Genomic DNA, 16538 nt, shown 5'->3' with positions numbered 1-16538 from the left:
CTTATTGATGATCTTAAATGTGAAAATGAATATCTTAAGATGCATGCCAAATGTTTGATTGTTGAACCTATTGCTAAACAGGAAGAAAATATTTGTTACAATCATGTTGTGAGACTCGATTTTGTGCCTAGTGTGAGTTCTACCTCTAAAGACAAATCGGTATACATTCCTCCACACAAAATAAACCAAAAAGTGGAGAGAAAGGCTCCTAAACCTAAGCTTTCGTTTAGGTCTCATCCTAGAGATTTGAGTGAGTCTAAGTTTGTTCCTACTTGCCACCATTGCGGTGTGATCGATTACATAAGATCACAATATTCCATGTTGAAGAGAGAACAAAACCATGTTACTAGATCCCTCCCTAAAAAGCCTAGTGGACCTAAACCCATTGTTTGTCACCATTGTGGTGCCTTTGGTCATCTTAGACCTCATTGCTTTATGTTTCAAGCTTTTAAAAGATTCAAAAGAAAAGAGAAACTTGAGCTTCTTGGAAGTTGTGCTTTGCAAGCTAAATCAGATTTGATCGAAAGTGGTAAGTTGTTGAAGCATGTGGTTAACGCTCTTACCTCCTTGTCTATGTGCATCCCCGATTCTCATTCTTCCAACCCTCGTCTCACTTCTCATAAGACACTCATTCCAAACAATTGCTCTGTTTAGATGATGAAGGGTTCCTATGATTGAGCTTATGCTCTTTTGGTTCTTGATCTAATTCTTTCGATCTTTGTAGGACTCTTCATGCATTAGATGCTTTATTTTCTTGCATTTGTGCATCATGCATCTCTTTATATGCATTTTTTGTTTGTTTTGCATTTGATCTTACTTTTATGCTTTTGTTTTGTGTGAGTAAAAAACTCCAAAAACACATAAAAAGTGGAAAAATAAAAAAATTTGATTGTATATGTTTGAGCACATTTCACATGTGAATTTGGCCTAGTACCTCTGTACTAGTGGTCTAGTGCATTTACGAGCTTAGCTGGTTATGTATGCACATTTTTAAGTGTGAGTGACATCTAGAAATATACGTTTGATTGTTGTAAATAGATCTTCAAGCTTGTTATGAATGATTAGTCAATAGTCTTGTTTGATCTTGATACATGCGTAGACTTGTGCCTATATATCTCCTTACAAATTTTTTTTTTTTCAAAGAGTTCTACAAATATCTATATCTAAAATGAGAAAAAAGCTAAAAAAGCCTTACTTCGAAGACTAGTTTGACTAGGAAAATATGGAGCAAAATTGTATTAAAATGTATAGTGCTAAAGCCAAAGGCTTATTCGTCAAAAAAATATCAAAAGTTCATGGCATCGTTTCTCAAAAATTTGAGTTGTATTGATCAAAAGCATGAAATGTGAAAGCCAAATGAAAAGCTTTCAATCAAATATAAGCACTTTGGTGGGGGGTCATATATATTCATTTCTACAAGTGAGATAGGTCATTGGACCTCGTGCCAGTTGTGTATAACTTAATTGAATTGATCATTGAAGTTTCATACTAGACTATAGACTAGTTCATACTTGATTCACACACACAACACACAAGACTAATGTTCAATGAATGTCTATTTCATTTGTGTGATTATACATATTCAATTGTGATGTGTGCGCGCTTAACCATATATGGATCAATACAACTACTCCTCAAAGACTTCAAGAAGGTGCTGATGGGACAAGGATCAACACCAGCAATCTAGTCTACATGTGGAGGGTAAAGATGAAGGAAGAAAATAGTATAAAATAGAAAGAAGACCTTGAGGGGAGGGGATCGAGAGAAGTTGAGAGAAAAACATTATAGCAATCAAGAACTGAACTTGTTATCAAACTTGAGAATCAATATATAAGAACTGATCTCCTCGGACAGTGTCGATGATGATTTTCTTTAGATCAAACCAGTCTATCTTAATTTTATTGTCATCAAAATCTACTTTACTTGTTGTCTGATTCATTAAAGCCCAGTTTTACAACCCACTCTCTAAAAATTCATTGTATTGGGCTTTTTGGGCCGAAGTTCATTTATCCTATAGGCTAGGGACTCAAATCTGGTCCTTACAAAATTGATTTTTGTTTGTGGGAGGAGAAGGGGTAGATGAGTAATTTCCATCCAACATTTTATCCCTCCTATTTTCTCTCAAATTTGGGGCATTGAAAAGTGGTGGGCTTGAGGATAAAAAAGCTAGAGCTCGGGGCCCACCATTTTCTCTCTCCAAAATCACTCTAACCAAATACCTTTCCCACCAATTTGTTTAGTTGGAGGGGAGGAAAAGTATATAAAAAATGGGAAAGGAAAAAAAAATGAGGAGATAAAATAAATTTTGTTTTCTCTCATATGTGTTTGGTTAGGAGGATGGAAAAGTAAAGAGAAGAAAAAATCATTTATTTGATTGAGAAGAAAAATGTGATGCTGAAAGATAAAGTTGGTATAAATTTACAATTATGTTCTTATTACATAATATAAAAAAATAATTTCTTTTAATCATTACATTAAAAAAATTAGTTATTATCAATTAAAATTAATAGAATAACATTATAATTAAAATTAACACATTATTCAATCCACCATTTTATTAAAAAAAACTATTGATTTTAAAAATAAATCCACAGTTGATTAAAAAAATATAAACCAAAACCCTCTATTTGTTAAAAAGACAAACACATTGACAAAAAAAAAAAAAGGGAGAGAGAGAGAGAGAGAAGAGTTTGTTAAAATAAAAAAAAGACACGTTGACCCTAGGTTAAAAAAAAAAAGTCTTAGCGAAGGGAGGCACTTAGGGTCTGTTTGAATACCGCTTATTGCTGAAAACTGAAAATACTGTAGCAAAATAATTTTTAAATGTGTGAATAGTGTTGTGAGACCCATTTTTAATGAAAGTTTTGCTGAAAAAAGAGGTTTATGGATCTCGTGAACAGTGCACGGGACCCATTGCTAGATGCTGGACGCAGCTGAAAAATCATTTCAGCTGTATCCAAACGTTCACTTAGGGAGTGTAGTTTTGGTGTTTTCTCATCTACCTCTCTTTTCCTCATTTTCTCTCCTATAATCTTTTCAAATTGGGGAGATAGAATTTTAGTGAGATTGGGAAAAAAATATCTAGGCCCCATCAAAATCCCATTCCCTTTCTCCTTCTACCAAACAACCACCTTTTTCATTTCTTCTCATATTTTCCACTCCTCCTTTCATATCCCTCATTTTCTCTCTTATTGTCTCTCCCCCAGTTTTCATCCTCCCTATTTTCACTTTGTCCAAACATACCCTAATTCTTACTTATAGAGTGGTTAGTGTTTATTGTTTGATATTTTGTAAAGTTAAAACTTGGAATGAGGAAAGACGAAAGGCTTTACCTCCCTTTGGCTCTGCTCAACATGGTTGTCAAGATTGTGGATTGTAAGATTGGATTGTGGATCGTAAGATCCTACTTATTTTCAGATTTAAAGTAAAAAGGAAAAAAAAAACACTAATAGTGACTTTAAATGTTGAATAATAACATAAATTATGAATTCATTCATAAAAAAACAAAGATTTGCATCATATACTAATGAAACAAAATATATTTAAATTTTGATTTAATGTATCTAAAAAGTACAATAAATGTTTAATTAGTAATCAAGTACCAAAATATTTATCAACAAATATGTAAAATATTTCCGAGTTATAAGTTTTAAGTTTAAAATCCAAAATAAGTTAGCAAATGGAAACTAGCTAACTACAATATGAAATCTAAAAGTAAGATGAATTTTAAGATGAAGTGAACATTTAATCCTTCCCATTCTAAGGTTCTTATAACCACCATATGGTTCTCTAGTTTTTATTTTTATTTTTATTTTTTATTTTTTAAAAATTCTCTAGATATTTAGTTTAATCTACTATCAAAGCCCTATGTTCTCTGATTTTAGTTCAAATAAGTGACTTTTAGAAATATCTATATTTGAATTAAAATTAGTTTAGGCACCTACACATTTAGTTTCATTTTAATTTAGCCACAAATTTCCCATTGTCATACCCTTCAAAAATTTAAATTAATAAATGAATAATGCTGGAAAAGAGACTTGAGAGAGAACCGTGGAATTGTCGGGAAAACAAAACTGGAAAAGAGACTTAAGAAAAATATAAAGAAAAAGAGATTAAAGATCTTCCACTGAAACGATGATCCCAAACAAGAAAAACCCCTCAAATAAGGACAAAGTTTAGCTACAAAATTGGTTATAACCTAAAACTACAACCTTACTCAATATCTTTTTATTGGAGGTGAATTTTGACAAATTCCCATTGAATTATATATTTTTCTTATATCTTTCATGCTTGCAAAATTTCTAGAAAATTAAAGATCAATAGTTATGTCATCAATAAATTGTTTAAATTGCAAGTTTTTGTAGTTTAAAATTATATATAAAATATAAGGTTATTAATCATATAGCAAATAATATCCAATTGACATAAAGTTTGACATGTGTATTAAAAGCATAAAGAACATGTAATTCACGGTTAGATTTTTAAAATATGTAGTAATGTTTATTTTATTAAGAAAGGTTGTAGTTTTAGGCTACAATTAATTTTGTAGCTAAATTTTGTCCCTCAATAATAATATAGATATAAATATATGGGTTTGGTTAAAGTTATACTTAATGTAATTTTAAATAATATTACATTACTTGATATTTTTTAATTGGATGAGAATTTTGACAAATACACCATTTGATTACATTATCTATGTATATTCTCCTTACTTGCAAAATTTTAAGACGATCAAAGATCAAGAACTATGTTATCGGTTAATTTTTTTAGTTCAAGTTTTTTGTAGTTTAAAATAATGCATAAATGATGAGTTTATAGATAAATGGTAAACAACATCTAATTGACATGAAAATTGACATGCATTTTAAGAACATATAAAATATGTGATTCTACGATGTGATTTTCAAAATATGAATTTAATAACAATTTATTGGGTGGTGTAACACTTTTAGGGTTATACTTTTATTTTTATTTTTTTATTTTTTATACAAGATAGAATTCTACTCTAGCCTAATTTAAGTATATATGTGTGTGAGTCTCCCTCCTAGAGTCTTGAACCCTGACCCTTACCCCCACACTCCACAAGCACTTATACTTGTAGAGTGATCATCGCACCAAGGGTGTGCGGTGATAAAGTTATACTTAGTTTAACTTCAACCAACCCATTATACAATATAATTATAATTATGACAGATACTCAACTTTTATGATATATTAATATGATGGATAGTAGTTAACATATATTTATGATATATTAATTATGATTTTCAAAGTATGAATTTAAAATTGGGTGGTTTAACATTATTTAGAGTTATACTAGGTGTAACTTGAACCAACCCATTATATAATATATTACAATTATAATTATGATAGATAATCAACTTTTATGATATATTAATTATGATGTATAATCAACATTTATGATCTTGCTCCCTAAAAAAATAAATATGATAAGAATGGAAATCAAAAATGCTATGTCTACAATATTTTTACACCATGAATTGTTTTAAACTCCCTCTGGGTCTATGTGCAGAAATTGAAAGCCTAATAAGAAAGTTTTGGTGGGGTCAGAAAGGAGACAGGAGGAAGATTCATTGGGTCAAATGGAAAACTCTTTGCCTCCCAAAATCTGAAGGGGGTATGGGATTCAAAGACTTGACTCTATTCAATGATGCACTACTTGCAAAACAAGCATGGAGGCTTTTGCACAATCCGAATTCCCTATTTTATAGGGTATTCAAATCCAAATTCTTTTCGGATTGCTCGATTTTGGAGGCCTCAAATTCTCATTCAGGATCTTATGCTTGCAAAGTATCCTAAAAGGGCGGGATGTTTTGTTGAAAGGTGCTAGATGGAGAGTAGGAAGTGGGGAGTCCATTAGTGTGTGGCTTGATGCATGGCTGCCATCATAGGAGCACCCATGGATACAATCACACATTGTTGAAGGATTTGAAGATATCAAGGTAAAAGACCTCATAGAGCCGGAGACACACAACTGGGATGATAATCTCATTCAAGGTTTGTTCAACAACCAGGAGGTAAACTTGATAAAGAGTATTCCCTTATGCACTACCCCTGTTATGGATACAATCACATGGCCTTTCAATGCTTCGGGTTCTTACACTGTCAAATCTGGATATAAGTTCCTAGCCAAAGGTGAGCTCCACAATCAATCACCTACCCCTTCAGACCATAACAGTGAACTATGGAAGCTAATATGGAGTCTTGAGGTCCCAAACAAAATTAAAAATTTTGTGTGGAGGTCAAGCAGAGATGCAATCCCAGTTAAGAAAAATCGGTGTTACACGCAGTCTGGGAATGCTCAAAACTAGCTCCAATTTGGGACGCTATACCTGAATTTGCATGGCGTCAAACTCACTCATTTGCAAATATAAAGGACCTGCTTCTTTATGTCTCAAATGCGGGCAGCAAGGTGGATTTACTGGTGGCCATCATGTGGAACACATGGTATCGCAGAAACCAGCTGAGGTTGAACAAGGATTATCCCATATCCCAAGTACTTCAAACTGCTCAACAATGCTTGCTGGATTACACAAAGGAAAACAGAGGGCGAAGAACTCAGATGAACTCCCCAACACCGACCCGAGCTGCTTGGCATCCCCCACCTGATGGATGCGTGAAAATTAACGTCGACAGAGCAACTTTCAAGGACATCAATAAGGCTGGTCTTGGAATCATTATTCGGGATGGTTTTGGACAGGTGATGGCCTCCCTATCTGAGCAGATTCAACTCCCTTACTCATCTGATCTGGTTGAAGCGATGGCAGCGGCAAGAGCCATCTATTTTGCTGTAGAACTTGGCTTCTCTAGTTACGTGTTGGAAGGTGACTCAGAATTGATTATTAAGGCACTAAAGAATGAGGAAGACTCCCTTGCACCCTTTGGGCACATCTTAGCTGCAGCCAAAACCTCAACTGATGTCAGTGGTATTTCATTTTCCCATATTCGTAGACTTGGCAATTCTGTTGCTCACAACCTTGCAAAACATGCACGACATGTTGCGGGTTTAAAGGTGTGGATGGAGGATGTTCCTCCACACCTCTATTCTGTATTATTAACCAATCATGGTTGATTTTCTTAATGAAATTCTAGCTTTGTTTCTCAAAAAAAAAAAAATTCTAAGTTGTAGGTTGTTATCTGGGCGTTACTGGTGGCAAAAAAGTAACTTCAGTGGTGAATTCAAATTAAAACCAATAACAACTTACTACCTAAGATTTGTTATGAAATTGTTATAAAGTTTTTCTCATTTTATGTTACAACTTGAGCATATCCCACACTCCAAATTAGGTAATTGACCAGACCATTATTGCCTTTTCCAACACAATTAATTGTCTATGGTAAAGACTTTAATGGTTAAATAAGAGATTTAGGGTTGAATCCCTGCCTACACCAAAAACTGATTAGTGCTTTGATCTAATGATAATGAGCACAATCATCAAAAGCGGACGCATAGGATGAAACTCTATAAAAAAAAAAAAAAAAAAAAAAATTATCTATGGATATTGCTGTTAAGTCACTTAAACTGTTCAATATAAATAGACATACAACTATACAAGTATCTACTATTCTAACAATTCAAATAAGCGTATTTTGAGTGAGATAGAGAGAGAGGTGAACGTGAAGAAGTTTGCTGTGTTTGTCATGGTTTCTTTTGTTCTTGTATCAAGTCTACTTACTCTTTCTCAAGGTAAAGCTATTTTGATAACTTTGTGAAATTTTAGCTGTGTTATGTCACCTCAATTTAAGAGAAAGTCACGAAAATTTTGATTGCTCAAATGATATCTACCACTATTTGCAAAATGTGTATTTATCTCTTGTATTTGATTCTATAGGTCAGCAAATCTGTTTGCTCTCAACAGATGGTTTTAGAGGGCACATGTGATGATATCAATTGCGGAGCAAGCTTTCCATCGAGTGCACAACCCAGGAACTGCTCTTGCCAACCAGCTTCTGCTGATCTGCAAAGCTTATGTACTTGCGACGTCTTCACTTGCCGAGAAGATAAACCCATTGAACCAACCCCATTGCCTTTGGGGGGTTAATTAGTCCTGTGAGAGTGAGATATTGTCCACCTAATTGAATGATATCAAATTTAGTTCATATTCAAGAACTTCATAATAATTTGTAGTAACCACTGTAATAGCAATGACAGTGGATCCTTTCTCGAAAAATTAATGGTGGACTCTTTCTTCCTCTAATGCAACATCATTCCTACAGCATATATGTTGCTTTTCATGATAATAGTAATAAGTAATTGCAACTATAAACAAGAGTCTAAATGACTAAACATCTTCTTAATTTACATGAAATGATAATACATTACAATAGAACTTATTTTTATATTGGAAGCTATATACAAACCAAGATTTAAATGAGTAAATAAATGAGCAAAACGTCATCGTTTTGTATCAAAATTTCGTTAAAGTTTTAAGCCGGGTCGTATCGAGGACATATCCCAACTGCATCGGCATTTTTTTTTTTTTCCAAAAATAAAAATGGTTGGGCCGCACAAGAAGACGTGTCTTGATGGTATCTATATCAGATATGTGTTAGATAATATTACTTCTTCAAAAATGGAGTATTTTTGCTTCCTAACATTTTAAATAATTCTATATTTGGATGAGGGGGATTTGAATCTTGGTCATCTTTATTGGAAATACTAGAAAATTTTAATTGAGATATAAGACTTTTGTGGTGAAGCCTTGTGACTCAATGCATCCTCCAACCTCACTTGAAGGGGAAAATGGATTATCTCCTTATAGCTCTCTCAATAGTCCCTCACACAAGTAAAGCAAAGTTTTTCCTCTTAACAAGTTTTCGCTATCTTTCTAAAGATGGCATCATAGTGTTGAATGATTTTTTTTTACACGTCTATTGACTTCAATTCTTACTATTTAGTGTATACTGTATGATATTTAAACAAGTTAAAATTTGGAATGTGAAAAACTAGAATGGCTCTACCTTCCTCTGCTTTTTTGCCTTTTTACATTAACAAATTATCAATTAAAGTACTCATTCTATTTGGTTTCATTAGATAAATATTAGGTAATATCATTAGATAAAACTAGTCGCTAACTCATGCGATGCACGGGATAGTTAAATGAAAAAATAATTAATCAACCTCACAGTAAAAGAAAAGGCTAAAGGAATTGATAAGAGGTTGATTTTTCTATCAAGAAAAAAAAAAAAAAAAAACTATCTACAAAGAATTGCAACTGTTTGTATGTTTACCTTGCTTGGCTCAAAGCCAGAATCCAAATTTAATTTTGCAACAATAAAAACATACAACTTCATAATAATTGTAAATCAACCTCATTACACGAATCTAATTTTCACTCTACTGCATTTTTGGAGATCGTGCTCCTAAACATTCAATGTGTCAAGAATTTCAATAAACACTATTGCCACATTTATCTTTTTTCTAGACATTTAATTTACACATAAGCCAATAGCAACTGCAATTAGACAATTTTGACCCAAGCTTTCTCCTTCTAATATCTCATTTCTTTCCTATAAACCTACACGTCAAAAGTGATTTCTAGCAAATATTACATTTACACAAAATCTAAGCAACCTAACTCACCTTACATCTTATAATTAAGCTGATAAAATCTTATAATTTCATTTTACAACTATAGCGTCTTGCTCATTAAAATGCACTAGTGTTTAGCCCGCGCAATGCGCGGGATCATTTTACATGTTAATAATCTTTGCATCCAACATAAACTTAGTTCTCATAATTTAGTATATTTAAGCATATAGTATCCAATATCCACTAAAAATTTTAAACATTACTCTCTTCAAATCACATCATGTATGTACTTCCATTCTCCAATAGACCACTTGGAGGAACATATAAAATGAGCAACCACCACTTGTATTACTTTCATTGCGTTCAAATGAGTTTGAATGAAGGGAATTCTCTAGAGTGCTTCTCTATTTTGCATGCAAAAATGCAATATCTTCAAAACCATCCAATATCTTCAAAGCAATTAAAACTTGACTTACTTTGAGCAAGAAAATTGACATAAAAATCTAAACTTGGTGTACTTGTCGTAAACTTGGTGTACTTGTCATCAACTAACAGACATCATAACTTACTTAGAAATAAGAGGAAACAAATAATAACAATTTATTACAGTGGAAATCATTTAGAAAATAGTGCAAATATATCCAATGAATTGGTATAACATCGTTGTCTAAACATTTGGGACTAATCTTCAAAGTCGAGTTAGTACATTGAGGAGGATATTCATCAAGGGTTTATTGTAAATGATAATTTGATGGGACATTTGTTCTTAATCTCTGGGGGCCTATATCTAATAAGCTACCTAAAAATTAAGCGAATTCAAAATATCACTGTAAGAAACAGATATAGCACCAAATTTGTCAAGAGTTTGATGAAACCTAACACAAAAAATGAACACAATAATTACATAATGGCAAGATAATAGGTCTGTAATTTAGATAATATATAGACCATGAAGAAAATATATTAAAAGGCAACCTTTATAAAGAATAGTCCCTTTAACTCATCTTTATTCAGTATTAATAGTAACATTACAAACTCATATAATGTGTCCTCTCCTATAATTCCAATTCACATTAAAATTGCTCTAGGTATTATAAGTTCTATTGCAATTTTGTTACAAACCAATTTGGAAGCTGAATTATGATGCCATGCATAACCGGTCGGCAAGTCCACATCAATTCACAACAAAAATGTACTCAATGTCTAGTAGTATAGATCATTGTGAATTAAGTTTAATGCATAATTAACCATTATTCCTCACTAAAACAACCATAATAAATAGGACCCAAAAAGATCTAACCTTGGCAGCTAAATCCAATACAATGGACACAAAAAAGTGTAGATAACATTAGATATCCATGCCCATCATTGTAAATTTAGTTCAATGTATAATTAAACAAATACCCATTAATCATTATTCCTCACATAAACAAACCCAACAAAATACAAAAAAAAAAAAAAAAAAAAAAAAAAAACCCAATAGCGGTACCAACTTCCCAAACTCCCCAAAAATTCAATACCTTTCACCTCAGTTCACCTTGGCCTCCTTCTTCCCAATCCCATTTGCTTCCACCTTCTCCCTTGAATATATTTTGATAGTTGATAACTAAAAAAAAAAAAAAATTTAAAAGGCCTTCACAAATTTTTTTTTTTAACAAAACAATAGTGGTATTTATTGAGAACTTATAAAACTTGTACATCAGTAACTATTGAATCTGAAATACATTTACAAATCATACAAATAATGGTTTTTGGTAGTAAAAATTGTATCCTTCCAAGGTCCAATCCTAACCACATAGTTCTTCATGAAATCAAGATAGCTATCTGAAGTAATATCATAGTATGTTTGCACAAAACATTTATTCAATCAAGAACGCAATTAGAAAAGTTACTGAATGGAACAGATAATAAAAAAAAAGTGACTGCATCAGAAGTACACTTTTGGAGTTAATAGATGATATGGAACAAAATTCTTTATTGTTCTGAAACTATATTGAAAAATATTTTCTATTATAGTACATATTAATGAACTTTGCATCTAACATAAACTTAGTTATCATACTTCTACTACATATATTCAAACTTTAATAACGTAGTATATTTAAGTATATAGTGTCCAATATTCCCTAAAAATTTTAAAAATTAGTTTCTTCAAATCACTTCTTGTGTGTACTTCCTTGCTATGAGAGACTAAAAAAAAATCAGAATTTAAGCAACTAAAACTTACATGACAATTTCAAATAGCAAATCTGCTATTCCTAGGAACCCCAATAAATCACACCGAACTAAAACTTGCAAGACGATTTCAATTTTACAACCAAAATGTTTAAAAGGAAATAATGGCTACAGGTTTATGAAAGCCATTCACCAAAACTAATGTCTAGAGTGAAGTTGCAATATCATAACCAACTAAAAATTTGTTTCTTCAAATCACTTCTTGTGTGTACTGCCCTACTGTGAGAGACTAAAAAAAAAATCTGACTTTAAGCAAGCAAAATTTACATGATAATTTCAAATAGCAAGTCAGAAAAATATTAGTCAAATAATAATGCATAATTAATAGTACTTGGGAATTTCAAATTGTAAAACCAAAACAATACATAACCCTTAAAAGGGACATTGAATCCAACTTTTTAATCGTAAAAGAAAAAAAGAAAAAGTTGTAGTGAATTTAACGTTTATACCTATAGGCCATTGCAAACGTAGTAAATAAATCTTATACAGTAGAGTAGAAGGAATCAAGTTTGAGTAATATTACAATCAACCAAAAGCAACTATAATAGTTAAATAATTATAGTTCAATCAGGGCTAAACTCCAAATATAACAGTTATGTACAAACATATATATATATATATAAGCCACCTTTGCAGAAAGTATTCGCACAGTATATGTAACTGCACTTCTGCAATATTGTTACTACAGTACACGTATCTGGCTCAAAGAATTTTACACACTAAAAAATTTAAACTTAATATGTTCTTACACCGAAACCCAATCACAACACTACAATACTAATAGGAATCTTACCGATGCATTAGCCGCAACCATCATCAATATTAGCACTTACATCGGTTAACACAAACCGTAACAGGCAATATCATATTATTAGATATTAGTGTACTACTGCGAACATTAAAGTTCACATTACAATGCTAAGACGTTCATTCTATGTCGAACTTCATATTACATTAAAGTTCAAAACCTGAATGCAATCCAATCCAATCCAATCAAAATACTCAAATCTAAATCATATTTAAACCCAGATTTAAGAACCAGAAAACAGAGACTAACCGGTAGAGGATACAGATCTAATGGTGGCAGAGGCCTGACTTCTTCTCAGATTTTCTCTCTCTCTCTCTCCACTCTATGCCTGACCAAATCTCTCTCTATTGTTCTCGTTCTCCCCGTCTCTTTGTTTAATAATTCAACGTTACATATCTCCTTGAAGGGCTGATTGAGGGCAAGATTCTCAAAATCCTTATTCCGGTGTAATGATCGGGCTTTCAATCGGTGTATTAATCAGGCTTTTGGTTGGGTTTAACTGTAAACGTGGTGGTTGTAAAGTCCGGTGATGGAACAGACGGTGGTCTATTTGTGTTATAATTTTTTTTTCCTCCTTCTCTATCTCAGTATCGTAGGTTTTTTATTTTCCTCCTATCGCAAGTTTTTCTCTTGGACCTTTCATCGTGACCGGTGGTGGTTCTCTCTGTCTCCTCTGTATGGCATGCGTTTTTTCTTCTCCTTCCCCTTTTCTGTATCGCTAGGTTTTTTAGGCTCCGTTTGGGAGTTCATAAGGGAAGGGAATGGAATGGAATGCAATGATCATAAGAGAATGGAAAGGAACGGAATGGAATGTATTTAAGCAAGAGAAAGGAATAGAAAAGAATGGAATGGAATGGAATTAAGTAACCTTGATTGGATGTTTTAAAATGAAGGAATGGAAAGGAATGAAATATAAGTACTTTTGTTTGGGAGCAACATGGAGGGAATGGAATGAATTCATTTTATAACAATATTACTATTAGAACCTTATTTTAAAATAAATAATTGAATATATAGGGGTATTTTAGGAGTTTTAGTAAAAAAATCATTAAATCTAATTTCATTCCCTCCCATTCCTCCCAATTTCGGGGGGAATGAAAATTTGAGATTTTAAGGGAATAGAGAGGAATGAGTGTTCCCTCCTACTCATTCCATTCCCTTCTACTTAAACTCCCAAACAAGGGAACGAGCTTTCCATTCTTTCCATTAAAACTCCCAAACAAGGGGAAGGGAAGAATATTCTAAAATTATTCTTTTTATTCTTTTCCATTCCATTCCATTCCATTCCCTCCTCCCAAACGAGGCCTAGTTGCTAAGGCTTTATTTATTTATTTATTATATTTTATTTTAACCCTTTTTTTAAAATATATATACATAACCACAATCAAACGGTGTTAACCTGGTAAAACAATATAATGTATCGCTTTTTAAAGTTACACATGTCTGAATTTTAGGTAGAGATTTTTCCTATTTGTCATTATCTCCTTAATTCTAGGAACTCATTTTCTCTCAGCTTCTGCTTTTATATATATATATATATATATAGATATAGATATAGATATGAGTAGGTTTTGCCTTTCGTAGTTGTGTGCTCTTACTATGCAGAAAAAAGAAAAAGAAAAATAAAAACACCTTAGAATTTCTTGGATTTTGACATCTTATAACATTACACATTATCAAACAAAATCAGCATAAGATAATGTTATTTCTATGAAGTGAACAAATCTAAAATAAAATTAATGTGTAAAATTCTAAATAGAGTTACAATTCAACTGAGCATCAATAATTGCATGAATTAAAAAAAAAAAAGATTCAAAAGCAAAACTCAAAGCTTTTAGTCATATAAGCAAAATCACAAATTCTCTTTTTAAATAGCCCGCATTTCCTACATTTGTTTATAATAATTGAAAGAATAAAAAGAAAAAAAGCTCTAATTTATTTTGATTCAACTACATGCTAGGAGGATATTATTCTTAGTAATATCATGGTTTACAATTTTGTCAACATGATTCACACACACACATGCGAAAAGAAAGAAGTGAAAGGATGGTAGTCATATCCATAAAATATAATGTGATCACTTAATTTAGTGCCACTGAGCACCCATTCTCTTGCAATAAATTCATCAAAAAAATGATATGCATCTTTGACTAACATTGTTCTTTTCAAAGTAAGGAAAATAACCCCCAAAGACTTTATATGCTTTCTCACCAAAGCATCTCTAATGACACTAACACAAAATGTGTAGAAAATTATGAAAGCATTAAATGATTAAGAATGATCCATGCATGCTAAGAACTACAGTAATACAGAGAAACAAAAATGTCCATATTTAGTTGGGATATTGCAAGCAAAAAAATAGAGACAAAGGCAAATGCAAAACTCAAATGATATGATCAATACTGACTAAGAACTACAATAATTCTTTGCATCGGAGTGGTAAAGGTTGAGCATGAGAAAATCAATTCATAGTTATAAATAATTATAGATATAAACATGTTTGGAACTCTATTTTAAAAGAATTCAGTCACAGAAAATTACAAAAGGCTACAAATATAATTCCTATGTCAGTATTTGTTGTTGAAATTGTAACTTGGTCTAAAATATAAGTTATATAACTCAGTTATATATAATTATGCAAGATGGGCATGGTATTAGATATTATAAATTTGAGGAAGAGATTCAGAGAGAGGGTTGAGAGAGACTTAACAAATAGCAAGCTTTAATGAATGCCTCTATCATTATGTAAAATCAAATGGCATATTACATATTTTTAAATGAATTTTAAGTTAGATGATACCAAAAAAAAAAAAATTCAATACCAATGATGTAAACTTTTTTTTTCCCTACAAAAGAAAAAAAAAAACGTTGAATTTATGGCTTGAGTGAAACTTACAAAATACAGATTGTGTTTGAACAAAGTAAATTAGCCAAACAAACTCTTAGAATCATAAGGAAGAAAGGACAAACACAAGCATCAAATCATCAACAACAGGTTATTAGCTTCCAAAATTAAAACTTTAACTCCTAATCCTTTACAGCTAAGACATAGGCATAAGTCCACGCTAATCTCAAAAAAACCTAAGTACAAAAGCTGCTGCTCTTGGCCTAATATGCGGAGCACTTATCCTAAAATAAGTAAGATTGTTGAAAATAATAACATGTAGATAGTCTTTCAATTGAAATTCTTACCTCGGGTTTAGAATTTGCTCTTCAAAGAAGGCTGGCTTCAATTGCAGATTCTTTGATTTTAGCTCTGGGATTCAAATTTTGCTCTCCAATCTCCAATCAATCTCTCAAGAGAATGAGTCACATAATAGGTCAAGTCAGGGCCATGGGTATTAAATCTTCTTAGGTTTATTAGGTTTTATGTATTATCGGGTTTTAGAGAAAAAAAATCAGAATTTTTGGTTTTTTTTTAAATGATGCTGACATGGAAAATTGTGGTGTTAGTAAAAGTTTCGGTTTTATATATATATATATATATATATAGAATATTATTTATTTAAAAATAAAAGTACGGATAAAATAAGAATGTGAGACAAGGAACAAGTTCTAAATATAATAACTAGGAATTTGATTATTATTTAAATGAAGAATGTGAAGGAATTTACATCATGAATTCTTCTCAAAATGCTCATTCCAGATTAGTAGGAAACAGATTTATTAGCCTATTTTATATAGGGACAAGGTGCTTGTTAACATTTCCTTTTTTGTGTTTCACTTATAAAAAAGAAAAAAAGTTGTTAAAAAAATTGCCAAAACAGATTAAAAAAAATTGCCAAAAACTGAAAAACTACTAAAAGTTGATAAAGTTACCCAACAAATTACCCAAAAGTGTGTTTTTAACGGACACCTTATGGTGCCCGTTAACACAACCCTTTTATGTATTGTCATTTGTCACTTTGTATAGTAGGGGACTTGTAATTCATTTTATCC

This window comes from Quercus lobata, chromosome 10 (assembly GCF_001633185.2).
Source record: "Quercus lobata isolate SW786 chromosome 10, ValleyOak3.0 Primary Assembly, whole genome shotgun sequence".
In the NCBI taxonomy this organism is placed as follows: Eukaryota; Viridiplantae; Streptophyta; class Magnoliopsida; order Fagales; family Fagaceae; genus Quercus; species Quercus lobata.
The sequence above is the reverse complement of the archived record's forward strand: the minus strand, read 5'-3'. Positions refer to the sequence as shown.